Here is a 22,384-nt window from a genome sequence, read left to right on the forward strand (position 1 = left end):
ACACTTTTTAGAATTAAATATAATAATATAATGAGCTTCTTATCTTCTTACTTTTGGAGTGATAAAATTGCAAAACATATTTTTGCTATGCATAAATAACACATAATACACAAGAATTTAAATTACATTATACACAAGAAGCCGTTTTCTTATTTGTTTTCGGAAAGTTGTTTGTTGACATAAAATTATTCATTTGACGTTTCAATGATCATTTAAAATTTGACATTAGTATCAATAGTAAAAAAGTGCATTAACAACTGAAAGACTTTAATTCATTAAATCTTTAAAAGAAATATAATGACGTAAAAATAAAACAGATTTAATGAAATAAAAAATTACGAGCACGTATAACTTTTTTCCAAGTGCATTTAAATTAAAACATTGCTATTATGACTAAAAAATATATTATAATGTTGGCAGCATTGGATATTATATTTTTCTCAAATCAGAATAAACTTGAATAAAATTTATTAACTTGCAATTTAATTATGACGATACGTTTTTTGTTTACTTTAAAATAATTTCATAAATATTTTAGTTGTGTTTAATAATTATGAAAATATTGATTTCTTAGTTATGTTTATAAAAAGCATAATTTGACTTTTATATTTGAATTTTGAAAACAATATTAAGCGTCTTATTTACGGTCCATCTTGACGTACGTCCCGCCAAGGTCATACACGATGCACGACGCAAAACGACAGTGAATAGTGTTGACGTACGTCAATAATTATTATTATTATTTTGCTGGAAGTGCATGACCAACTTTTCATCCAGCGAGCACCCCCACCACCGCGAACGTCGTGCAGATGGACAGTGAATAGCGCGGACGTACAGCAGATCAGTGTTCAGCCAACAGAAATTAATGTAAATACTTGGAAACGTGGCCTATTGATATGATTTTTTTGTGATAAAATAGAGTATTGTACTATCATGTAGGCATACTCTATAATCTATAATGCTAAAATACTCTATTTTACACAATTTTTACTATAAGTGAGTGCCAGTCATGTAATATTATGCAAACCCATTATCAAAACCAAAAAAATCGACTATTTACTGTATCGTCTGTATCCCCAATTCCCCAAGACAAATGTTTGATTTATTTAGAAAAATGGTTTGATTTTAGTAGTGATAACTCTATATCTTCACTAAATAAAATATCTTTAAAAAAATATTATTGAATTTAATAATTTAGAACAAATTATAGAAGGAAAACTTAATTTACGAAGACTAAACATACCTACATAGGTTGATCCAAAAGTAATGATAATCAATATTAAAAAGTTACACATGGACAGTTTATATTCAGAAGTTATTATTTTAAAAGAACTCCAAGGCGAATTGTTGAATAACACAGATTTTATGCAAAAGTCCACTGCAGAAAAATGGCAATTTATTTAAAATAAATATCTTGACGAATTTGTTTGTTTAAAAAACAAGCCCGCCCCGCCCGCCACTTCAGCATTTACTGAAAGAGTCTTATCGGTCATGAATGTGAAGTGGCAGGAAGAGAGAAACCGAGCTTCATTAAAAATTAATTAAAAATGAGCTCTTGAAATATATAAATTTAGATTTGGAATGTTTGGATTCATATAATACATTTAAAAATAATGAAAACTTCTTAGTTACTGCAAAAAGTACAAAAAAATATATTTTTAAAAATATTTATTTACTCTTTATTTACCTCCTTTAAAATCAGATATACTCTATTTCTTCAAATAAAAGTTGGCAACCCTAGCCATGCTTGATGCGCGCACGATCGTCAGTAGGATACATCCAGCACCGCGGCCTTGAGCCGACGTACGTCGGGGATGGACCGTGAATAAGACGCTTTACGTATTCAAGGTATTCATAGACACAGTCTTCTATAATTATTGTGTAATAATAAAAATAAATTAAACATTACATAGTTAGTTGTTATTATTATTAAAAAAATATATTTGTATTTATTATATTCTACATATCATATTTTCGAAAAATAATTAAATATGAAAATAATAAAACATAAATTAAACCCCTTACTAACAGTTGGATATTAATTTAATACATATTATGTTTCTAAATTATTTTATCGTTATATCAATATATTTTTTAGATTAGATTACGTATTTTAAATATCGCTTATTAATTAAAATATATTTTGATTAGGATAAGAAAAAAAAAAAAAAAAACTGTGAAATTGTCTATTCCCACTTTTTTCGTAATGTTTGCAACTTCCGGTGGGAAATTAAGAATAAAACGCCCCGCGCCCGCGCCAATTCTCTTCCATTAACATTTCGTCTGTTCGCAGGGTAAGTCGATTTACATTTTATTATTAATTATTGGTCTCTTATGTACTTGGAGTGATTAATGATTTGAGTTTTATTGTTGTATTTATACATTTTTCTTACTAACAATTAAATTTATTACTTTGGGTAATTATAAAATATAAAATAAGACTTCATTTCAATTCATGACGATTTATTCTTTTGTTTTTTTTCAATGGTTTAATAAAAACAAGTGATGTCTGATATTTAATGCTTTGTTTTTTTAAATATTCATTTATCGTTTTCAGTAACTTCGAGATTCTACGTGACTTCGTGCCTCAACATGTTCCAAGCATCATCTAGCAACAATGGCGGCAACGCAACGGCAATGGCGTGCATCGCTACCGGTAAGCTTTATTCAATTTATTAGGTTTAAAGTCAATTAATATACCTACGTATATTTTCACAAGGCTCTGTTAGGTAGGTAATCAATCACTTTTATCTTTTTTTTGTGCAAATTGAAATGTTCTGAATAAGTTGATACCTACTTTTAATAATAACTCAAAGTTTTTTATATTGTACATATTATATTTATAAAATTGGTATCTAATGTTTAACATCTTAATACCTACGTAATTACCGTTGTTGTCATGTGTGTCTATGTACCTTATAGGTTACAGAATAAAGTCATTTTCTTAAACATAAAATAGTATAAATGTAGTAGGTAATAAGTCGGTATTATATTTTTTTCCTAATTTGTTGTACTTAAATCGAAATGCGCGGGAATCGCAAACCGGCAACGCGCGCGACGAGCGGGCGCGCCGCGCGCCGCGGGCGGCGTCGGTCGCCATTTTGTGTGATAGATATATTTATTTTTATTATAAAAATAAAAATAAATTAGATATTAGGTAATTCATTCAAAATTGTAAATATCCTTAAATAGTAAAAATATTAATTATTATAAATCATGAAATTGTCTCTGATCATTCAAACACATGTTAGGTATATCAATGTTCTGTATTTTAACGTATGTTTTAAGGATACATACATGAAAATTTGTATGTAATTGAACGTATATTATAATATATTTTATTTTATATTTATTTATTTTTAACTTATCTGTGGGTATAGATAAAGTATTGATATTTTCGGTTTAATTTATTATACATACAATTAATTATTCACATTCTTCACATTATGTAGCGAAGTTAATTTACACTATTATATTAGAAAAAAACCAGTGACCCCGGCTTCGCACGGGTGCAATGGCGGCCGGCCGGTACCGCCGCAAACGCTATGTCCCGCAATTTTTAAATCTGTATTATTTTCGAAAATATTCACTTACATCATACGGTGTAAAGGGCCATATAGATCTATATGAAATGAACAAGGTATTTAATTGGTTAAGGATTAATGCTGTATTAGTTAAAATCGCTTCGAAAATTAACCATTATTTGTCGTAAAAAGTAAATGACAAAAAAAGTTATTGTGGGTTATCCATAAGAGATAGACATATACATATTATATATAACCATCACGGACTTTTCTATAGACCTTTTCAATGTTTACAATACTTAGTATATTATTTTGATAAAACTCGTAGCCTGCGTTTTGCAATGTAAGCGGAAAAAATGCGTTTGAAAAAATTATTTGCGACATCACATTAGAAACCTCAAAAATAACAGTACTTCTCCACTATTTAATGGATTATACATATAAACCTTTCTCTTGAATCACTCTTATCTACCTATTAAAAAAAACCGCATCAAAATCCGTTTCGTAGTTTCAAAGATTTAAGCATACAAAGGGACATAAGGAAATAGGGACAGAGAAAGCGACTTTGTTTTATACTATGTAGTGATAGTGATGTAGGTAGGTACTTACTTTCAACATTAAAGAGAGATTTATAAACTAGGTTTTAGAATTACATAGGAGACGGAAGGACGACTATGTTGTATCATATACCTACTAGAGTCTAGAATTTTACATGATAGGTAATGAGATTAATTTTGATTTGATATTACAAATATATAAGTTATATGTATACCTATACATGATTTAATAATTGCCAATAACAGTATGTAAACTATTTCCATAAAATAATAACATTCCATCATATTACGTAAGTAAGTAAGTTTTGATAGGATTAAAATTAACATGATAAATAATTCTAGATATGTTTAATTATACGAGTATAATATTATACTGAAACGTAGATCGTCGCGAATATTTTTTTTTATAGATTGCGGGGTAAAGTAGAATGATGCCACATTTTCTATTCGTATTTCGTAGCGAACTTAGTATTTTTTTTTAGAGTAGTTTCGACTCCTTTTTCATCTTGGATCTCATTCTCAACCCATATCTAATCGACTTAATATTTTTGTGTTACGAAATTTTAGAAATGAAGTAGTGATTTCACTAGGGATACTTTCTTTAACATATTTCATACGGATTTGTATTTTATAATCAAAGGTACAACGCATTATTCTTTGTTTGGAACATTTCAATTTGCTTAACAAATTATAAATAAATTGTGCGGCATCATATAAATATTATGTTACTTCTGACCTGATAAAATCTCATTCTGTTTTTATTATTATTTTAATCGGTCAAATTATTATTAAAGGGTCAACGCATCAAGCCGATCCCCGGTTTAAGGGTAACAACGCACAATGTGTCGCGATGGCAACATGCGCGGCTGTTTACTCTTCTATTCTAAATAGAGCCGTATTTTCTCAGGAAAATATTGACACTATTTTAGACTTTGGTGACATGTTATACATTCAAGTAAGACCACTTGGGGTTGCGCATAATCATCCTCATTTATATCCTGAAGAATTGCCTTCTGATATACGTGTAGGGACCTATTTGGCTAAAATTAAATCGATGGCAGACAACGATAGTTGGATCGACAACGGACTGTTTCCCACATGTGACAGCGACATAGCCACTTACACTTTACAATTAAAATTAATCCTAAAAAATAAAATATTTCACACTGCACACAACGACTCCACACATAGCTACCTTTTCACCGGCGCTAATAATACGATATCTTTTTGGAGGTCAAATAATTCATATTTTATTTTTAATAGCCATAAAGTAGACGCGAATAATAAATACGTCCATAACTCGCATTCGGTAGGAGCCGCACGTCTCTTTCAGTGCAACAATTTAGATACTCTTGCAAAGTTTTTGTTTTGGAATCCGGCGTTTGGTAGTCAATATCAAATTCATAAAATTATTTTAAATCATTTTCATAGTGTAAATATTATTAATGAATTAGTTAGTGTAGACAACCAATTAGTTAATGTAGACGATCAATTAGTTATTGTAGACGACCCTAAATTGTCTAATTTAAAACCGATAGTTTTAGTTAAGAAAGGTATACCCCCAAAATATGACCCTAAATTAAATTCCCTAAAACCAAAAGTTTTAATTCAAAATATTCGCGACCCTAAATTAACAACACTGACACCCGTTGTCTGCATAACAAAATTACCCGACGTTAGGATTGTAGGTAAAAAACGCGGTAGACCGGCTAAATATAATAACAAACAAAACAATATAAACGTAGACTCAGATAGTTCATCAGTAAATTCAGTAGAAGTAGGACGTAAGAGGGGACGACCAGGTAGGCGATCTATAGATGCAAATTCTCATTTAAAAGCGGTCACAAAGTATAATGAAAAACATCCCGAAGTTCATAGGCAGGCAGTTAAAAAATATAACGAGAGCAATCCCGAGATTCATAGGCAGGCCAGTCAAAAGTTCAGTCAAAGAAATCCAGAAGTTAATAGGCAAGCCGTTCAAAAGTATAGTCAAAGTAATCCAGAAGTTAATAGGCAAGCCGTTCAAAAATATAGTCAATGTAATCCAGAAGTTAATAGGCAAGCCGTTCAAAAATATAGTCAATGTAATCCGGAGGTTAATAGGCAAGCTGTAGATAAGTATAATCAAGTTAATCGAAATCTAGACGTTGAATTACGGAATTCAAACAATTTAATAGGTACAAAGAGTGGCGACGGCTTAACTGTCGTCAAATTGTATAGTTTTAAGAATATTTCATTATTAGATAGGGAGGCGTTTTTATGTAGGCACTGTAATGCTAGATTGTTCTTTGAGGAAAAGAATCGTATCAAGTGGTGCTGTGGGGCTGGCGCTTATAACGTTCAAAATTTCCCGCCTTTAAATGAACCATTTTATAGCTTTCCTTCTTTCTTGAATAAACCTAGGGCTTATAATAATTTATTTGCTTTTAGTGCTTTAGGCGTTACACACGGATTTCAACATCCGACAACGGGGATATCATTTTTAAAAATTCAAGGTAGGGTTTATCACAGAGTTTTTGATCTTGCGTACTCAGAAACTACTAACCCGGCTGGACTTTACATCTATGATAACAGTGAGCGAGAGAGCCTCGCTACAAATTTAAATTTAGATTTAACTGTCATTCGATCGATTACAAATTTCTTGCATAATCACAACCCTTATATAGAGTGCTTCAAGCGGCTGAGCCAAGAACCATCCGACCACGCACACCTCATTTTTGAGCACACCACACGACGCACACATGGTAACATTCTCGGTGATATGCCGTTGGGCAACGAGATTGCTGCCATTATAAGCAATGAGCAGGAGCGTTACATACCGCGCGCCATTGCAATCTGGAAAATTGGTGACAAAAAGCCTCACACAGTAGATATAATGCACCCCTTATATGAAACTTTTCAATATCCATTATTGTATCCGCACGGTAACCCTGGATGGTTTCCTAACAAAACGGACAATAATGGAGCAAAACTAACCCAAAACAAATATGTAAGATGTCTCCTTCTGAGCGAATCCCGTTTCAACGATTTTAATCGTTTGTCCGAAGAGTGGTTAGTTGATATGCAATGTAGGATTTTAGAAGAAAGACTTCGTTACCTGTATAACATCCAAAAAGGTAACACGGATAATGCTCTCCGTTCCGCTCCATTAAGAGAAGTAGAGTCAGTTTTACAGCAGATCAGTGTAGATGAGACTATTCGAGGAGAGGGTGGGGTTGTGCCTGGTAGAGTTTATTTGCCAAGTAGTTACACGGGGGGGCCTAGATATATGAAGCAAAAGTATATGGATGCTATGGCAGTAGTTAACAGATTAGGATTGCCATCTTTTCTTTTAACTTTAACTTGCAATCCCAAATGGCCTGAAATACAAAATTCAACAACAGGTCATCATAATACGCCTTCAATTTGTGCTAGAGTTTTTAACATTAAATTACAACAACTTTTGAGGGATCTTCGCACAGGGGTTTGGTTTGGTAAAATTGTTTATATTTTATATGTAATAGAGTTCCAAAAACGGGGATTACCACACGCTCATATCTGTTTTGCAGTCGAGGGTGGTGGCCCCGTTCACGGTACTGATGTGGATAAATTTATTAGAGCAGATATTCCTGACGCTTCAGAAGTTGATGGAAAATTAAGAAAAGCTGTTTTAGATTACATGGTACATGGTCCATGCGGTCCGCCGCATAGGACAGATTTAAAATGTTGGGATAGTGAAAAAAAAAAATGTACAAGCTATTTCCCAAAACCAGAGACAGAAGTCACATATTGTAATGATAAAGGGTTTATTAACTTAAAGCGTAATAGTAAGAATACAGCCACCATTAAATACAGAGGGAGGGATGTAGAAATTAGTGATTTGTGGATAGTACCATACAACCCTGCACTTCTTCTTAGATATGATTGCCATTTAAATTTAGAATCAGTGTCCACTCGAACAGTCATTAAATATCTCTTTAAATATATGACTAAAGGTCCAGACGAGGCTCGAGTCGCCATTGTTCCGGAAGAACTAAAAAATAACGAAATAGAACAGTACGTCACAAAACGATACATCGGTTCTGGTGAGGCTGCTTGGAGAGTTTTTGAGTTTGACGTCACGGGACGTGAGCCTACTGTAAAGATGTTAGACGTTCACTTAGAAAATCACCAATCTATTTTTTTTAAGGCGGGAAATGAAGCGCGTGCCCTTCAAAATTCGGGTTCGGATCTCGTCACGTACTTTAATCGTCCCCTTGGTGAAGAATTCGATAGTTTAACATATTTAGATTTTTACGAGAGGTATATCGTTCATTCCAGCCGCCCCTCAACAAAAAATACAACCATTTATAATATGACCAACGGTAAATTTTTGACGAAAAGACAGAGGGGAGAAATAGTGACGCGTTTATTTTGGGTCGCGCCCAACAGAGGTGAACAATTTTATTTAAGATTACTGTTAGCTTTACACCCCTGCCGTAGTTACAGGGATCTTTATAACTTGGGTGGTCCAAATTGTAACACATTCCAGGAGGCCGCTAAAGCCGTTGGTATCGCCAACGATGAAGCCGAATACGAGATAGCTATGCAGGAAGCTTCATGTTTTTTGACCGGACCACGCCTGCGTAACTTTTTCGTATTATTGGCTGTTAACGGGGTAGCAGTAGCAACACTGTGGGAAAAATTTAAAAATGAGCTAGCTGAAGATATACTTAACCGCGTAAATAACGATCCGGATAGAGCGTACACCCAGGCCTTGGTTCAAATTGACCGTCTATTGCGAAAACATGGTTCGTGTTTGTTAGAGCAAGGTTTGCCTGACGCGCACGATGACACCACCGAACTAGGTCGTGAGAAGGCTCTACACGATGCAGACGGGTTACGCGAATTTGTGGATGTTTGGACGCCCAAGCTGTCTCATGACCAGCGGCAAGTGTTCGAATATGTGCAAAATTTGCTCACTGATCACGGTTTTCGCAATAGTAACGAAAGTGCTATTTATATAGACGGTCCGGCAGGCACTGGTAAAACGTTGCTATTAAATACGATAGCAGCGTACGTGAGGGGCGTACTCAACGGTGTAGTTTTATGCACAGCGAGTTCAGGTATTGCCGCGCAGAACTATGAGGGCGGTATGACTGCGCACAGTATGTTTAAGTATCCGTTAAGCGCTATTGACGATTTAGGCTATTGGTATGTAACAAACGGAACCCAGAGAGCTGAACTCATACTACACTCCGATTTAATCATTTACGACGAAGCGCCGATGGTACACAAGTACCTCATTCATTTGTTAGATAGGTCTTTGCAAGACTTGACGAAGTCTAATAAAAGTTTCGGGGGAAAGGTTATCATTTTTGCCGGAGATTTTCGTCAGATTCCGCCCGTAGTTACGAACGCCAAGTGTCATTCAGATGTATTTAATGCATCAGTAAAATCATCGCCCTTATGGCAGAGTTTAAAGACGTTTTCACTAACTACACCTCAGAGGTGTAGTGAAGATAGTGTTTTTTCTGATTTTTTACTTCAAGTAGGTTCAAATAATTTGCCTTTACATTCGGTAAAGGTGGGTAGATCTTGTCAAAATTTAATAGACCTTTCACTTTTATCATTTACTACTGATTTAAATGAGTTAATTAATTTTGTTTTTTCGGATTTCCTTTTAGAAAACGAGCCAGAAGTTTGTGTAGGTAGGGCCATTCTTTCCACTCACAATTCTAATATTAGAGAAATAAATAGGACTGTATTAGACCGTTTGCCAGGCGACCTTTTACATTTCTATTCAGTAGATAAAACGGCTACGGATGACACTGACGAATTGTATTTAGGCGTAGACGTGTTGAATAGTATGCACCCTAAAGGTATACCAGAACACGATCTCACTTTAAAAGTAGGATGTATTTGTATAATAATTCGTAACCTTAGTTTTTCAGATCATTTAGTTAATGGTACTAAAGTTATAATCGTAGCGACTTCACCTCGATTGATAACAGTTCGCAAACCGGGAATAGCCGAATTGTTTTTTATACCGCGAATCATGTTTAAAGCCCCCATTGATCATAATAGTCCAATAGAAATGTGTCGATTGCAATTTCCCCTTCAGGTGTGTTATGCAATGACCATTCATAAGAGTCAAGGTCAAACCATTAATAGGGTCGGCATAGATTTAAGATCGGACGTATTTAGTCACGGACAGTTGTACGTGGCATTAGGTCGCGTACGGGATAGGAACGATTTAATGCTTCTTGTACATAGGGAAAAATTAATCAACGGTAAACCTTACGTAAATAACGTCGTCATTCCACAGTTACTTTAGGGATTTCCCACCATGCATTACACTATTCACTTTGCTTGGTAGATTGACGAGTTACACTTGCAAGCATTACACACTCGGCTTCCTGGAATGAAATTGTTCACCTCCGTTCTATATCAGAAATCAATTATTAAAATCAAATCATGTTGCCAACGTTTACATTGTGCGTATTTTTTTATGAACTCTTATCATCACGACGCTAACATTAAAAAACGAATTGATTCTACGTTAAAGTTGAAACACTGTGTAACAAATTATTTGTATTAAAGTAAAATGCGAGAGCGAATGTATAAGTTTGTTATTGGTTTTAAGGTTGTATGCGCATTGTCGAGTATTTATATGTCAGTGGCGGTGACAGTAATTTATAAAATTGACTGAACTTTTCTTATATATAATAATGTTATGGATATGTAAAGTCATAGCAGCTGCTTGGTTCATAGGAATTTAAATGGATTTGAATGGACCTTATCGGCTCGGTGACAGGTGGAAATGCGTGTCGAGAGTCCTCTGCAAGGCGGTAGGTCGTGAGTTCCGGAGCCGGCGGTCGGCCGTGGGACGCGCAGGAGCGACTCTGTCGCAGAGGTGAGTGCGGTGCCCTAAGTCGCTTTGCATTGGCGCTGCGTCGCGCCTGCAGTGATGGCGGTGACTAGATGTAGACAGTGTCGAAACAATAGAATATTACGATTGATAATGCGGGGTTTTTCTCTCAAGTTGTATGTATTAATATTTATATTACATCTCATATAATATGTCATAATTGTGCTAACCTAACCAAAATATTTGCGTATTTGAAAAAAAATGGACAGATCACGGATACACAAAATAAAAACAATTTTATGTTCCTATAAATAATTGTTATTTATTCTAAGTATCAAATTTGATAAATGTTGAGTGAATGTTATCATTATCATGTAAACAAAATTTAAATGGATATGATTATTAATATTATTTTATTAATATACCGAGAAATATTCACAAAACGAAAGATGTCGTTTACTTTAAAAGTCAAAGCAGTATCAGGAAAGGTCGGAAACCTTCAGAGGCTGGGAAATGTTACCCAGGCATTTTTTTTTTCTTTTTCATATAAATCGCATTTTACTTTTCCAAAAAGCTGGTACATCTCAGTAAGATAAGCATTCTTTCGATTTCTTTTGCTGCAAAGATTTCGTAGTGGGATTATGTTGTAGGCAATAAAAAGACAAAAAAAGCAAAACAGAATATCGTTCATTGACTATTAAATAAAAATAATCATATTTTTACATTTAAGTTGTGCTTAAAATTCAGTGATTTAACTTTATTTACCATGGTTATTTCCGGGATACCAAATTAGGCTTATTTTTCCGAAATTAACCGAATAGAAATAATATTTATTAACTATCAAATTATGTGGTAATATAAAATGTGCTAACCCTAAGCTTCTTTTGATGCTGAGCAATGTTGTAAAATATAGATCGCTACATTATTAGGTAATTTTGCCCATCATTGTAACTTTTGTTTAAAACAACCTTCAGTGGTAGTTATAATATTTCAAACGTTATTTAATGACATATTATGAGTAAAAGAAACCTGTGTTTTCGCCATCATGCACAAACTATCAACTTGAATTTTCACCATTTTTTTTTCCCGCGAAATGACACATGATATTCAATGAGTTACAACAAGTTGCTGATTTAAATTAGCGACACACACAATAGGCAGTGTTGACAGACAAATTAACCAACTATTTTACACCAAATACTTTGAATGTTGCCAAAGTATGAAGGTATTTTAACAATTTAAAAATTTGCATGAAGTGTTCTTCAAAGCAAAGCTGATGACCCATTGTACGCCAATCATCACATTTTCAGTACCCAATCACTTTATTAATTTATCTATGAATATTTTATTCGTATTATTATTTATCAAAATACAAACTCGATGCCATAAAGCATTGGTAGCACATCTCGTCTCTCTTTGCTTGAAGTGTTCTTCAAAGCAAAGCTGATGACCCATTGTACGCCAATCATCACATTTTCAGTACCCAACCACTATATTAATTTACCTATGAATATTTTTTTAGTATTAATTTATTATTTATCAAAATACAAACTCGATGCCATAAAGCATTGGTAGCACATCTCGTCTCTCTTTGCTTGAAGTGTTCTTCAAAGCAAAGCTGATGACCCATTGTACGCCAATCATCACATTTTCAGTACCCAATCACTTTATTAATTTATCTATGAATATTTTATTAGTATTATTATTTATCAAAATAAAACTCGATGCCATAAAGCATTGGTAGCACATCTCGTCTCTCTTTGCTTGAAGTGTTCTTCAAAGCAAAGCTGATGACCCATTGTACGCCAATCATCACATTTTCAGTACCCAACCACTATTAATATACCTATGAATATTTTTTTAGTATTAATTTATTATTTATCAAAATACAAACTCGATGCCATAAAGCATTGGTAGCACATCTCGTCTCTCTTTGCTTGAAGTGTTCTTCAAAGCAAAGCTGATGACCCATTGTACGCCAATCATCACATTTTCAGTACCCAATCACTTTATTAATTTATCTATGAATATTTTATTAGTATTATTATTTATCAAAATAAAACTCGATGCCATAAAGCATTGGTAGCACATCTCGTCTCTCTTTGCTTGAAGTGTTCTTCTAAGCAAAGCTGATGACCCATTGTACGCCAATCATCACATTTTCAGTACCCAACCACTATTAATATACCTATGAATATTTTTTTAGTATTAATTTATTATTTATCAAAATACAAACTCGATACCATAAAGCATTGGTAGCACATCTTGTCTCTCTTTGCTTGAAGTGTTCTTCAAAGCAAAGCTGATGACCCATTGTACGCCAATCATCACATTTTCAGTACCCAACCACTACATTAATTTACCTATGAATATTTTTTTTAGTATTAATTTATTATTTATCAAAATACAAACTCGATACCATAAAGCATTGGTAGCACATCTTGTCTCTCTTTGCTTGAAGTGTTCTTCAAAGCAAAGCTGATGACCCATTGTACGCCAATCATCACATTTTCAGTACCCAATCACTTTATTAATTTATCTATGAATATTTTATTAGTATTATTATTTATCAAAATAAAACTCGATGCCATAAAGCATTGGTAGCACATCTCGTCTCTCTTTGCTTGAAGTGTTCTTCAAAGCAAAGCTGATGACCCATTGTACGCCAATCATCACATTTTCAGTACCCAACCACTATATTAATATACCTATGAATATTTTTTTAGTATTAATTTATTATTTATCAAAATACACTCGATACCATAAAGCATTGGTTGCACATCTTGTCTCTCTTTGCTTGAAGTGTTCTTCAAAGCAAAGCTGATGACCCCCTGTACGCCAATCATCACATTTTCAGTACCCAACCACTATATTAATTTATCTATGAATATTTTATTAGTATTAATTTATTATTTATCTACTGAATGAACTATATACTGAAGCCCTATGCTTCTTGAGGAGATAAAGGAACAATCATCAACATTATTTTATTATAAGTATCGAAATATAAACTCAGCACCATAAAACATAAGAGGTACATCTTGTCTCCTCTTTTCTATTCAAAGCAAAGCTTATGATTGGGTATAATAATATACAACATTTTCAGTACTTAAATTGTAAATTATACCCGAATCCTCATAAATTGAAACTTTGATTACAGATTATATATCTGATTATATCTATATATATATTATATATATATGATTATATATCACACCTGCGCAAAGCATGCATATGCATTTACGAGTATTTTATGTAAAAAATATTGTAACAAGAATATGGTTATTCATCACATCGAATAAATTCAAGCGTTTGTTACTAACGTAAATAATATAAAGGGTGGAATTTTTACTTCTTAGATTATTTCGTATGCCTTTAATTTGCATAAATTAAAATGTATTTTTAATTATTCTATTTAAAACGGCAAATTGTTTAATAGCTCCCAAAAAAAATACATAAAAAATATCAGAAAAAAGAAATATAAAAAAAAAAACACACAAAAAAGAACAAAAACAAAAAAAATATCAGAAAAAAAGAACAAAAACAAAAAAAAATAACAAAAAAAAACGAAAAAATAATAATGATAGAACATCAAGAATATATTTGCCGCATCAACGAAACAAGAAACAAATACTGGAATTACATACGTTATCTAATTAAAATAGCCATTTTACTATTATAATAAACAGTCATAGCCATTTTACTATTATAGAAAGCAATGAAAACATTGGTCAGACGCAATAGCCAAACAAACATGAGTGACATGATGACTTTTTCTCACTCCAAAAATGTCTCGAAGCTGACAAAAGAAATTTTCTGTTCACCAAAGGAAACGTCGTAAGTGGACAGAATCCTTGATAAAAGCCAAAGAAAATTGACTATCACAGTGAAAGTTCACGGTAAATATAATATATGTAATTAAAAAAAATGGCATTATGATCCAGTTGCCGTCGTATGTGAGGTCACAAAGTTTTGGAACTAAACTGAAGTGCAAATTATAACCGAACGAACATGAAACTAAAATCCTAATATTAACGACATCAAATACAACACTGAAGGCTATGCTTTTATGATTGATTTGTATGATAATATTTTCTGAAACGACATCCAAACAAGAACATGAATTCTATCCGGTTGCTGATCGCACTCGCTGGGCTTCCCAAAAGGGTCTCACCCGGTGGGGTTGATCGCACGGATCCTGCAAGCGAGTGGAGTTAATGAATTTTAATTTACCTACATAAAAATACTTGACTGTATTCACTATTGAAGTATGGTGGAATAGTTCGATATATATGTGAATAGCGTTTATTTAGTAATTCCAGTATTTTGAATCACCTCAATCAAGCAAGATCAAGATTTATTTTATAATTTAGTATAAAAAAATGTATTCGTATAAATTTATTCTTTCATCTCGTTTTAAATGGAACTAAAGTTTAAAACAAATGTTGGTTGTCGATTATTATGTACTTATGAAAAAAAAAATATATTAACATACACGTTACGTTGTCAACAGTTATTTTAAAATAAATTAAAGTTATAATATTGTAATTCGTATTGCAAAAATAAAAACTTTCTTCTTTACTTTTACTCTGCCTTCTCTTCTTCGAGAGAAACTTTATTGAATTAAAGTATCAGGCAACTCTTCTATTTTTTCGCTATACCTTCTTATGTAACTCGCCCTTTTCGTTTCGTGTTATTTAATTACACCACTGTGCCTATTCTTCTTTCTCTTCTTTATATCTTCTCTAAATTCTTCTTAATACGTTATAGTTTATACTATGTGTAATTTAAAAAAAGTCAACGTTAACCTGTAATATTAAGAACTCATTGTATATAAAGTACATACTATCATTATGTAAAATACATTTTATCTTAATGTACCTAATGTTGGAATACAGCTGGTCGACTGGTTATTTATTTTGTAATTTGAAACATTTCATTGCTTGCTTGCTTAAAATAATTAAAGTGACTATGTAGTACGGTTATCGTACAAACTCCAAACCTAAATCGAGAACTGAAGAATTGTTATACTAACTAAGTACAATCAATTGCTTTTTTCACATGCATATAATATATCTGTCACGGCTAAAGGTAGGTGAGAACATAAACTTAAGATTAGCCGGCTAAACTTAGGTTTATTTTCGACGAGGTGTTAATGTTAGTTTGTTCTATCTTTAGCCGGCTAAACTTAAGTGTAACCGCAGGCCCGTGGCTAAAAATGTCGGGGTGGGTAGATTTGGTTAGCGCCGGGCCGGTGGAGGGCTTGAGGGGCCCGCACAGTGCCAGAAAACACTCGCCCTGTTCCTTACATGTATTATAGTAACCAAATCTACCCACCCCGACTCAGGGCAGAAAGCTGGTGGCTAGGTTAGGTTAGGTTAGAACTCTTAAGACCCGCACGAGCCGAGCGAGCGCAGCGAGCGTGCTGCGGCAGCAGCCGGCGAAGTGCCAGAAAACACTCGCCCTGTTCCTTACATGTATTATAGTAACCAAATCTACCCACCCCGACATTTTTAGCCACGGGCCTGCGGTTACACTTAAGTTTAGCCGGCTAAAGATAGAACAAACTAACATTAACACCTCGTCGAAAATAAACCTAAGTTTAGCCGGCTAATCTTAAGTTTATGTTCTCACCTACCTTTAGCCGTAACATATCTATAAAATATAATTTTAGTTTTTATTAGATACATAAGTAGAACATTTATGTTTACGTATCATCTATAAGTTGTTGTTATTTACAATATTTTATTAAGACAATGTAAAATGTATGAAATACTCTAAGAGTTGAAAACATCTTTTGTTAGTATGATAACCATATTCTTGAATATTTTCCAACGCAAAAAAAAACTACATTATCAAAAACAATTAATCAATATCATAATTACTTCGAAAATGCATAGTGTCTTATTGTGATTTTTTTACCAAGGATATCTTTGCCCGAAGATCAATTCATAAGTCAATTTTTAAATTGCAAAAATACCTTCATACTTTGGCAACATTCAAAGTATTTGGTGTAAAATAGTTGGTTAATTTGTCTGTCAACACTGCCTATTGTGTGTGTCGCTAATTTAAATCAGCAACTTGTTGTAACTCATTGAATATCATGTGTCATTTCGCGGGAAAAAAAATGGTGAAAATTCAAGTTGATAGTTTGTGCATGATGGCGAAAACACAGGTTTCTTTTACTCATAATATGTCATTAAATAACGTTTGAAATATTATAACTACCACTGAAGGTTGTTTTAAACAAAAGTTACAATGATGGGCAAAATTACCTAATAATGTAGCGATCTATATTTTACAACATTGCTCAGCATCAAAAGAAGCTTAGGGTTAGCACATTTTATATTACCACATAATTTGATAGTTAATAAATATTATTTCTATTCGGTTAATTTCGGAAAAATAAGCCTAATTTGGTATCCCGGAAATAACCATGGTAAATAAAGTTAAATCACTGAATTTTAAGCACAACTTAAATGTAAAAATATGATTATTTTTATTTAATAGTCAATGAACGATATTCTGTTTTGCTTTTTTTGTCTTTTTATTGCCTACAACATAATCCCACTACGAAATCTTTGCAGCAAAAGAAATCGAAAGAATGCTCATTTTACTGAGATGTACCAGCTTTTTGGAAAAGTAAAATGCGATTTATATGAAAAAGAGAAAAAAAAATGCCTGGGTAACATGTCCCAGCCTCTGAAGGTTCCCGACCTTTCATGATACTGCTTTGACTTTTAAAGTAAACGACATCTTTCGTTTTGTGAATATTTCACGGTATATTAATAAAATAATATTAACAAACATGTCCATTTAAATTTTGTTTACATGATAGTGATAACATTCACTCAACAATTACGTTTTACATCTCACTACTACAACATATTGGCTGCATCATATCGATCGCTTGGCTTCATCCTACGGTGCTCCAAAGAATTCAAGGATCCTAAAACAGCGCTTGTACTTTACAACAATTTCGTTCGTAGTCGTCTGGAGTATTGTTGTACAGTCTGGAACCCATCTTATCAAACGCATATAATTCGGATCGAGCGTTTACAAAAATTACTGGTCCGTTGTCTAGCATTCAGAACTGGAATTGGTAAAACCTGCACAAGTTATCTGGACAGACTCAATAACTTCAAGATGTTGAGCTTAAAATCTCGACGTACAATGTTAGATATATTTTTCTTATATAAAATAATTAATAATTGTATTGATTCTTCTGAATTATTGGGCAGAATATGTATTAATGTCCCCGCCAGGATCCCTCGATATCCCTGCGCTATACTCAGAACTCCTCCATTTCGAACAAACTTATGGAAGCATTCCCCAATAGTTAGACTTACCCATGAGTACAACGTTGTTGCAGCAAAGTCGCGTGAAATTGATATATTTCACAATTCACTTGCGGTATTCAAGCGTATTCTTAATAAACATTTCAATGAAACATGTCGATAAGCACCATACTATTTACAATAAATTGTAATAATAATAATAGTAGTCAGCATTAGTTTTTTAATTAGTAATTAGTAATATTAGTAAAAACGATGTTATTGCAAATTTGTTTTGGATCTACTTTGGTAAATTATTATTTGTTTGTTTGTATTTCCTGCATCAGAAATTGTATTTCATTTTTTCATTAAACTAACATGATATTGTTATCCGTTTAAATATACGATTGTTGTAATTTCCTATAAGTAAAGAAACATATATTGTTATTATACGATAAGCTATTTTAGTATTAACTATTAAGAGTTTATAAATTATGTTTTCTTTGTTGGAAATTCTTAATAAAAATAAAAAAATAAAAACATTTATCAAATTTGATACTTAAAATAAATAACAATTATTTATAGGAACATAAAATTGTTTTTATTTTGTGTATCCGTGATCTGTCCATTTTTTTTTCAAATACGCAAATATTTAGGTTAGGTTAGCACAATTATGACATATTATAATATGAGATGTAATATAAATATTAATACATATAACTTGAGAGAAACGCCCCGCATTATCAATCGTAATATTCTATTGTTTCGACACTGTCTACATCTAGCCACCGCCATCACTGCAGGCGCGACGCAGCGCCAATGCAAAGCGACTTAGGGCACCGCACTCACCTCTGCGACAGAGCCGCTCCTGCGCCCGCCGCGGCGCGCGCCGGCCCGGCCACGTCTCGCCGCCGAGCGAGGCCGCTCGCGCGCAGCTCCGCCCGACACCGGCCCGGTACCGTCCGCGGATCCATTCCTTCCGTTGGACTAAAAGCGCCCGCTATCGTCTTTCATGATCCATCGTTATTCTATATTCGAAGGGCTATCATTTCATTTTTATAAATTGCATCACGTCCGACGTATATTTACAGTACAACGCGCTACATCATTACTTCTAATATCGTACTTTTACATTCGCTGAGCGCATTTTACAGTAATATTTAAATATTTTGTCTCGCTATGCTTCAATTTTCTATGTAGATCAATCAATTTTGTTTTTTAACATAAACTTACATGCACAACACAAACTATATTTTTGTGTACATAAAATCAATTAAGTTTAGTTTATAGGTATATAGACTAGAGTAAACTAGAGTAAATTAATTTAGATCGTGTAAATTATTGATGTAGAATGTAGATATTTTATTCATACATTTTATTTACGTGTATACCTAAGTATGTATTTTTGATAGAATCATGGTTATATTTATTTAATTTTATTTTATTACACGCATAACGCTTTACTTAAACACGTGTCAATCATATACACACTTTACAATTTTTATTTCTTTTATAGTTAAGTATAATAGTAGTAATTAGTGTATATCGAGTACTTAGACGGTAGTTAGGTAACTCCGCCTGTGTTTGAGGGTGAATAGAATAAATTTTATGAGATTATTTTATTCTACCTCATCGCAGCCAGTCCCAAGCCTGGATAAAGGAGGAGGTGGTAGTTTTGCATTAATACAGAAAGTTTCAGATATAATTTGCTCAGTATGATGTGCTCGCTGCCAGTCAAAAAAATTGAAAACAGTGTTCCTTTTTGCGGATATTTGTCATAGGTTTATATTATCTTTTATAATCTTCTTATTATCTTTCTAAATTTATGATACAACTTATATATTTCATATTTTCCAGATCGCAGAAGACGGACAAACAACACAAAATAATAGGTTTAATATGACAACATTAAATCACAAGTTAAGTATATTATATTTGTTTGGCATAATTCCTGTTTGTCTAAAAAGGAGCATTAAAAAAACATAATATCTTGATTAAGTTTAGATAACAAAAGTATGGATGCAAAACTCTCAATAAATTTAAAAAAAGTGTATTAAAACGTCTAAAATGATTGCCAGTGATAAAAAATGAGAATAATCAAATATTTTATGTTTTTTTTTTTTTCAGAAACGCCACAATTGAATCCCAGTAGAAATAGGAAAATATAAAAGACCAGTTTCATCCATAGGAAGAAAGATACTACTTATTTTACCAATAAAAGGACTTGAGGGCAAAATATTTTACATATTAGGTACATATAAAGTTTTGATGAAGAATTTTGATGAGAAAAAATATCAAGTTAAGTACATAATATATTTATTGACCTAATTCCTGTTTGTGAAACATTTAAACTGCATAAATATAATAAATAACTCATCATGATTAAATTTACATTTTAATCGACTTCGAAATTGGACTTATTCTCTTTTTCGCTTTGTTACATCATAATTTTTCACTGGGAAAACCGATTTTGAGATTTCTTTTTTTTTTATTTGAAAGCTGCCTGCAATGTGGTGGTCCCAATTATTTGATTTAGTTTTGACAAATTGAAGGTTTTCATTAAATGTGGATTTTTTTTTCAGAAATGCCACAAATTACTCTATATCTATAACATAAAGACAGTTTTATCAGGAGGAGGAATGACACAACCAATAAAAGGAATAATTGATGTCAAAATATTGTACATATATAAAACAGGCTTTGTATCAGTACAAAATGGAATCACCAGTTAAGTATGTTAGTTATATTTTTGGCCTAATTTTTGTTTATGAAACGATCAAACTACATAAAGTATTGATCAAAAATAGTTTCCTCAATGCAACCTCTGTTACTATTAGAACAAAATATATTTTTTTATAAATTTATACTCTATATTTGTTGTAAAATACATTAAAATCTTTAATTTCTAACTATAAAACTCTCGTCACAAACAATCAGCCAAAGTTGTGACTTTCAAGAATTCATATTATATCTATTCATAAATTGAATTTCAATCGAATCTTTATTATGGACTATTCTTGATTTTTGATTGATACTCATACTCATGCATGTGAAAAAGGATAACAAAAATATATATTCATATTTTAAACAATTTCAGCCAGACGCGCCAGGTGCTCAAAGCAGCGTCACTAAGAAGAAACACGTGAAAGCACGAAACAGACCACCATCGTGCTCCGTGGAAGATCCGCATTGTTACGCTCCTATTGGTCTTAGCAAGATGTTATATTATATGTTTAGCCTTTAATATGTTGATCCGACCTGTTTTTATAATATTTATTCAAAATTTTAAGTTTATCCATGCACTACTGTTTACGTCTAGCCCGGGGTAGCATATTTTTTGCTTCGATTATTATTTTGTAAATCGCACCCAAAAAATGTTCAAGTGTATTTTCCTACGTTTTTTTTATGTATAGATTTTATTAGTTGAATAATATAGTCATGTTAATAAAACCATTTTAGTTTCAATTATTGTTGTTTTATTCGCAATTCAAAAATAATTATTATTATTGATTTTATGAAACTAAATTTTGATATAATATGTAAATAATCTATGAAGATAGCTGTTTTATTATTGAAATAATTAAAGTTTTGATTAGATAAATTGCCTATCATCTACTACACAAGACAATGTTTAGTACTTATTACCTACTTAAAATTAGCATTTTCTTATGCCACTTACTTAATGATCTGAGTATGCCATAGAAACACATAGAAATGAACTACTAAAATCATTATTCACATGTTCGATTCAATAAACAGTGTATGAAGAACTTAACAAATTAATCATCGCAAACCGACAGATGGAACTGATATAAATAACTATACCTATTTTTATTTTTTTATAATAAACTTAGGTATAACTTCCTAACACCTAATTCAGTAGGTACATAAATTAAAAAAGGCACTACGAGGATTATAAAATGATAGAATTAAAAAAAAAACACTGATGAATGATATTGACAAATGAAAATTTTAAGATTTTAACTAAGTAATATTAATGGCCCTAACTACTATTTAAATTATTGGCTTGCAGCTAAATTACTAAAATACCTAAGGGACTAGAAATATTGAGAAAACAACTTCAATTAAAAATCAACAAAGTCAATTTAATGTAACTAGATAAGAAAAAATAACTATAACAAACTATTACATATTTCGAGGTTTTACATAACGAACTACCTAGGTACCTACTTAACATTT

The 22,384-nt window shown here is 32.5% G+C and overlaps 1 long non-coding RNA gene across 1 annotated transcript; it reads left to right on the forward strand.

The window, feature by feature from the left end:
- Positions 1-20,295: 20,295 nt before the first annotated feature.
- Positions 20,296-21,546, forward strand: LOC149895251 (uncharacterized). Its single transcript, XR_016458563.1, has 2 exons — positions 20,296-20,916; positions 21,282-21,546. It is a non-coding gene; the product is annotated as an uncharacterized LOC149895251 (long non-coding RNA).
- Positions 21,547-22,384: the final 838 nt, after the last annotated feature.

The sequence above is a fragment of the Colias eurytheme genome, chromosome 32, assembly GCF_061535395.1.
Source record: "Colias eurytheme isolate Ceu_HAF_F1 chromosome 32, ilColEury1 Martin Lab GWU primary, whole genome shotgun sequence".
In the NCBI taxonomy this organism is placed as follows: Eukaryota; Metazoa; Arthropoda; class Insecta; order Lepidoptera; family Pieridae; genus Colias; species Colias eurytheme.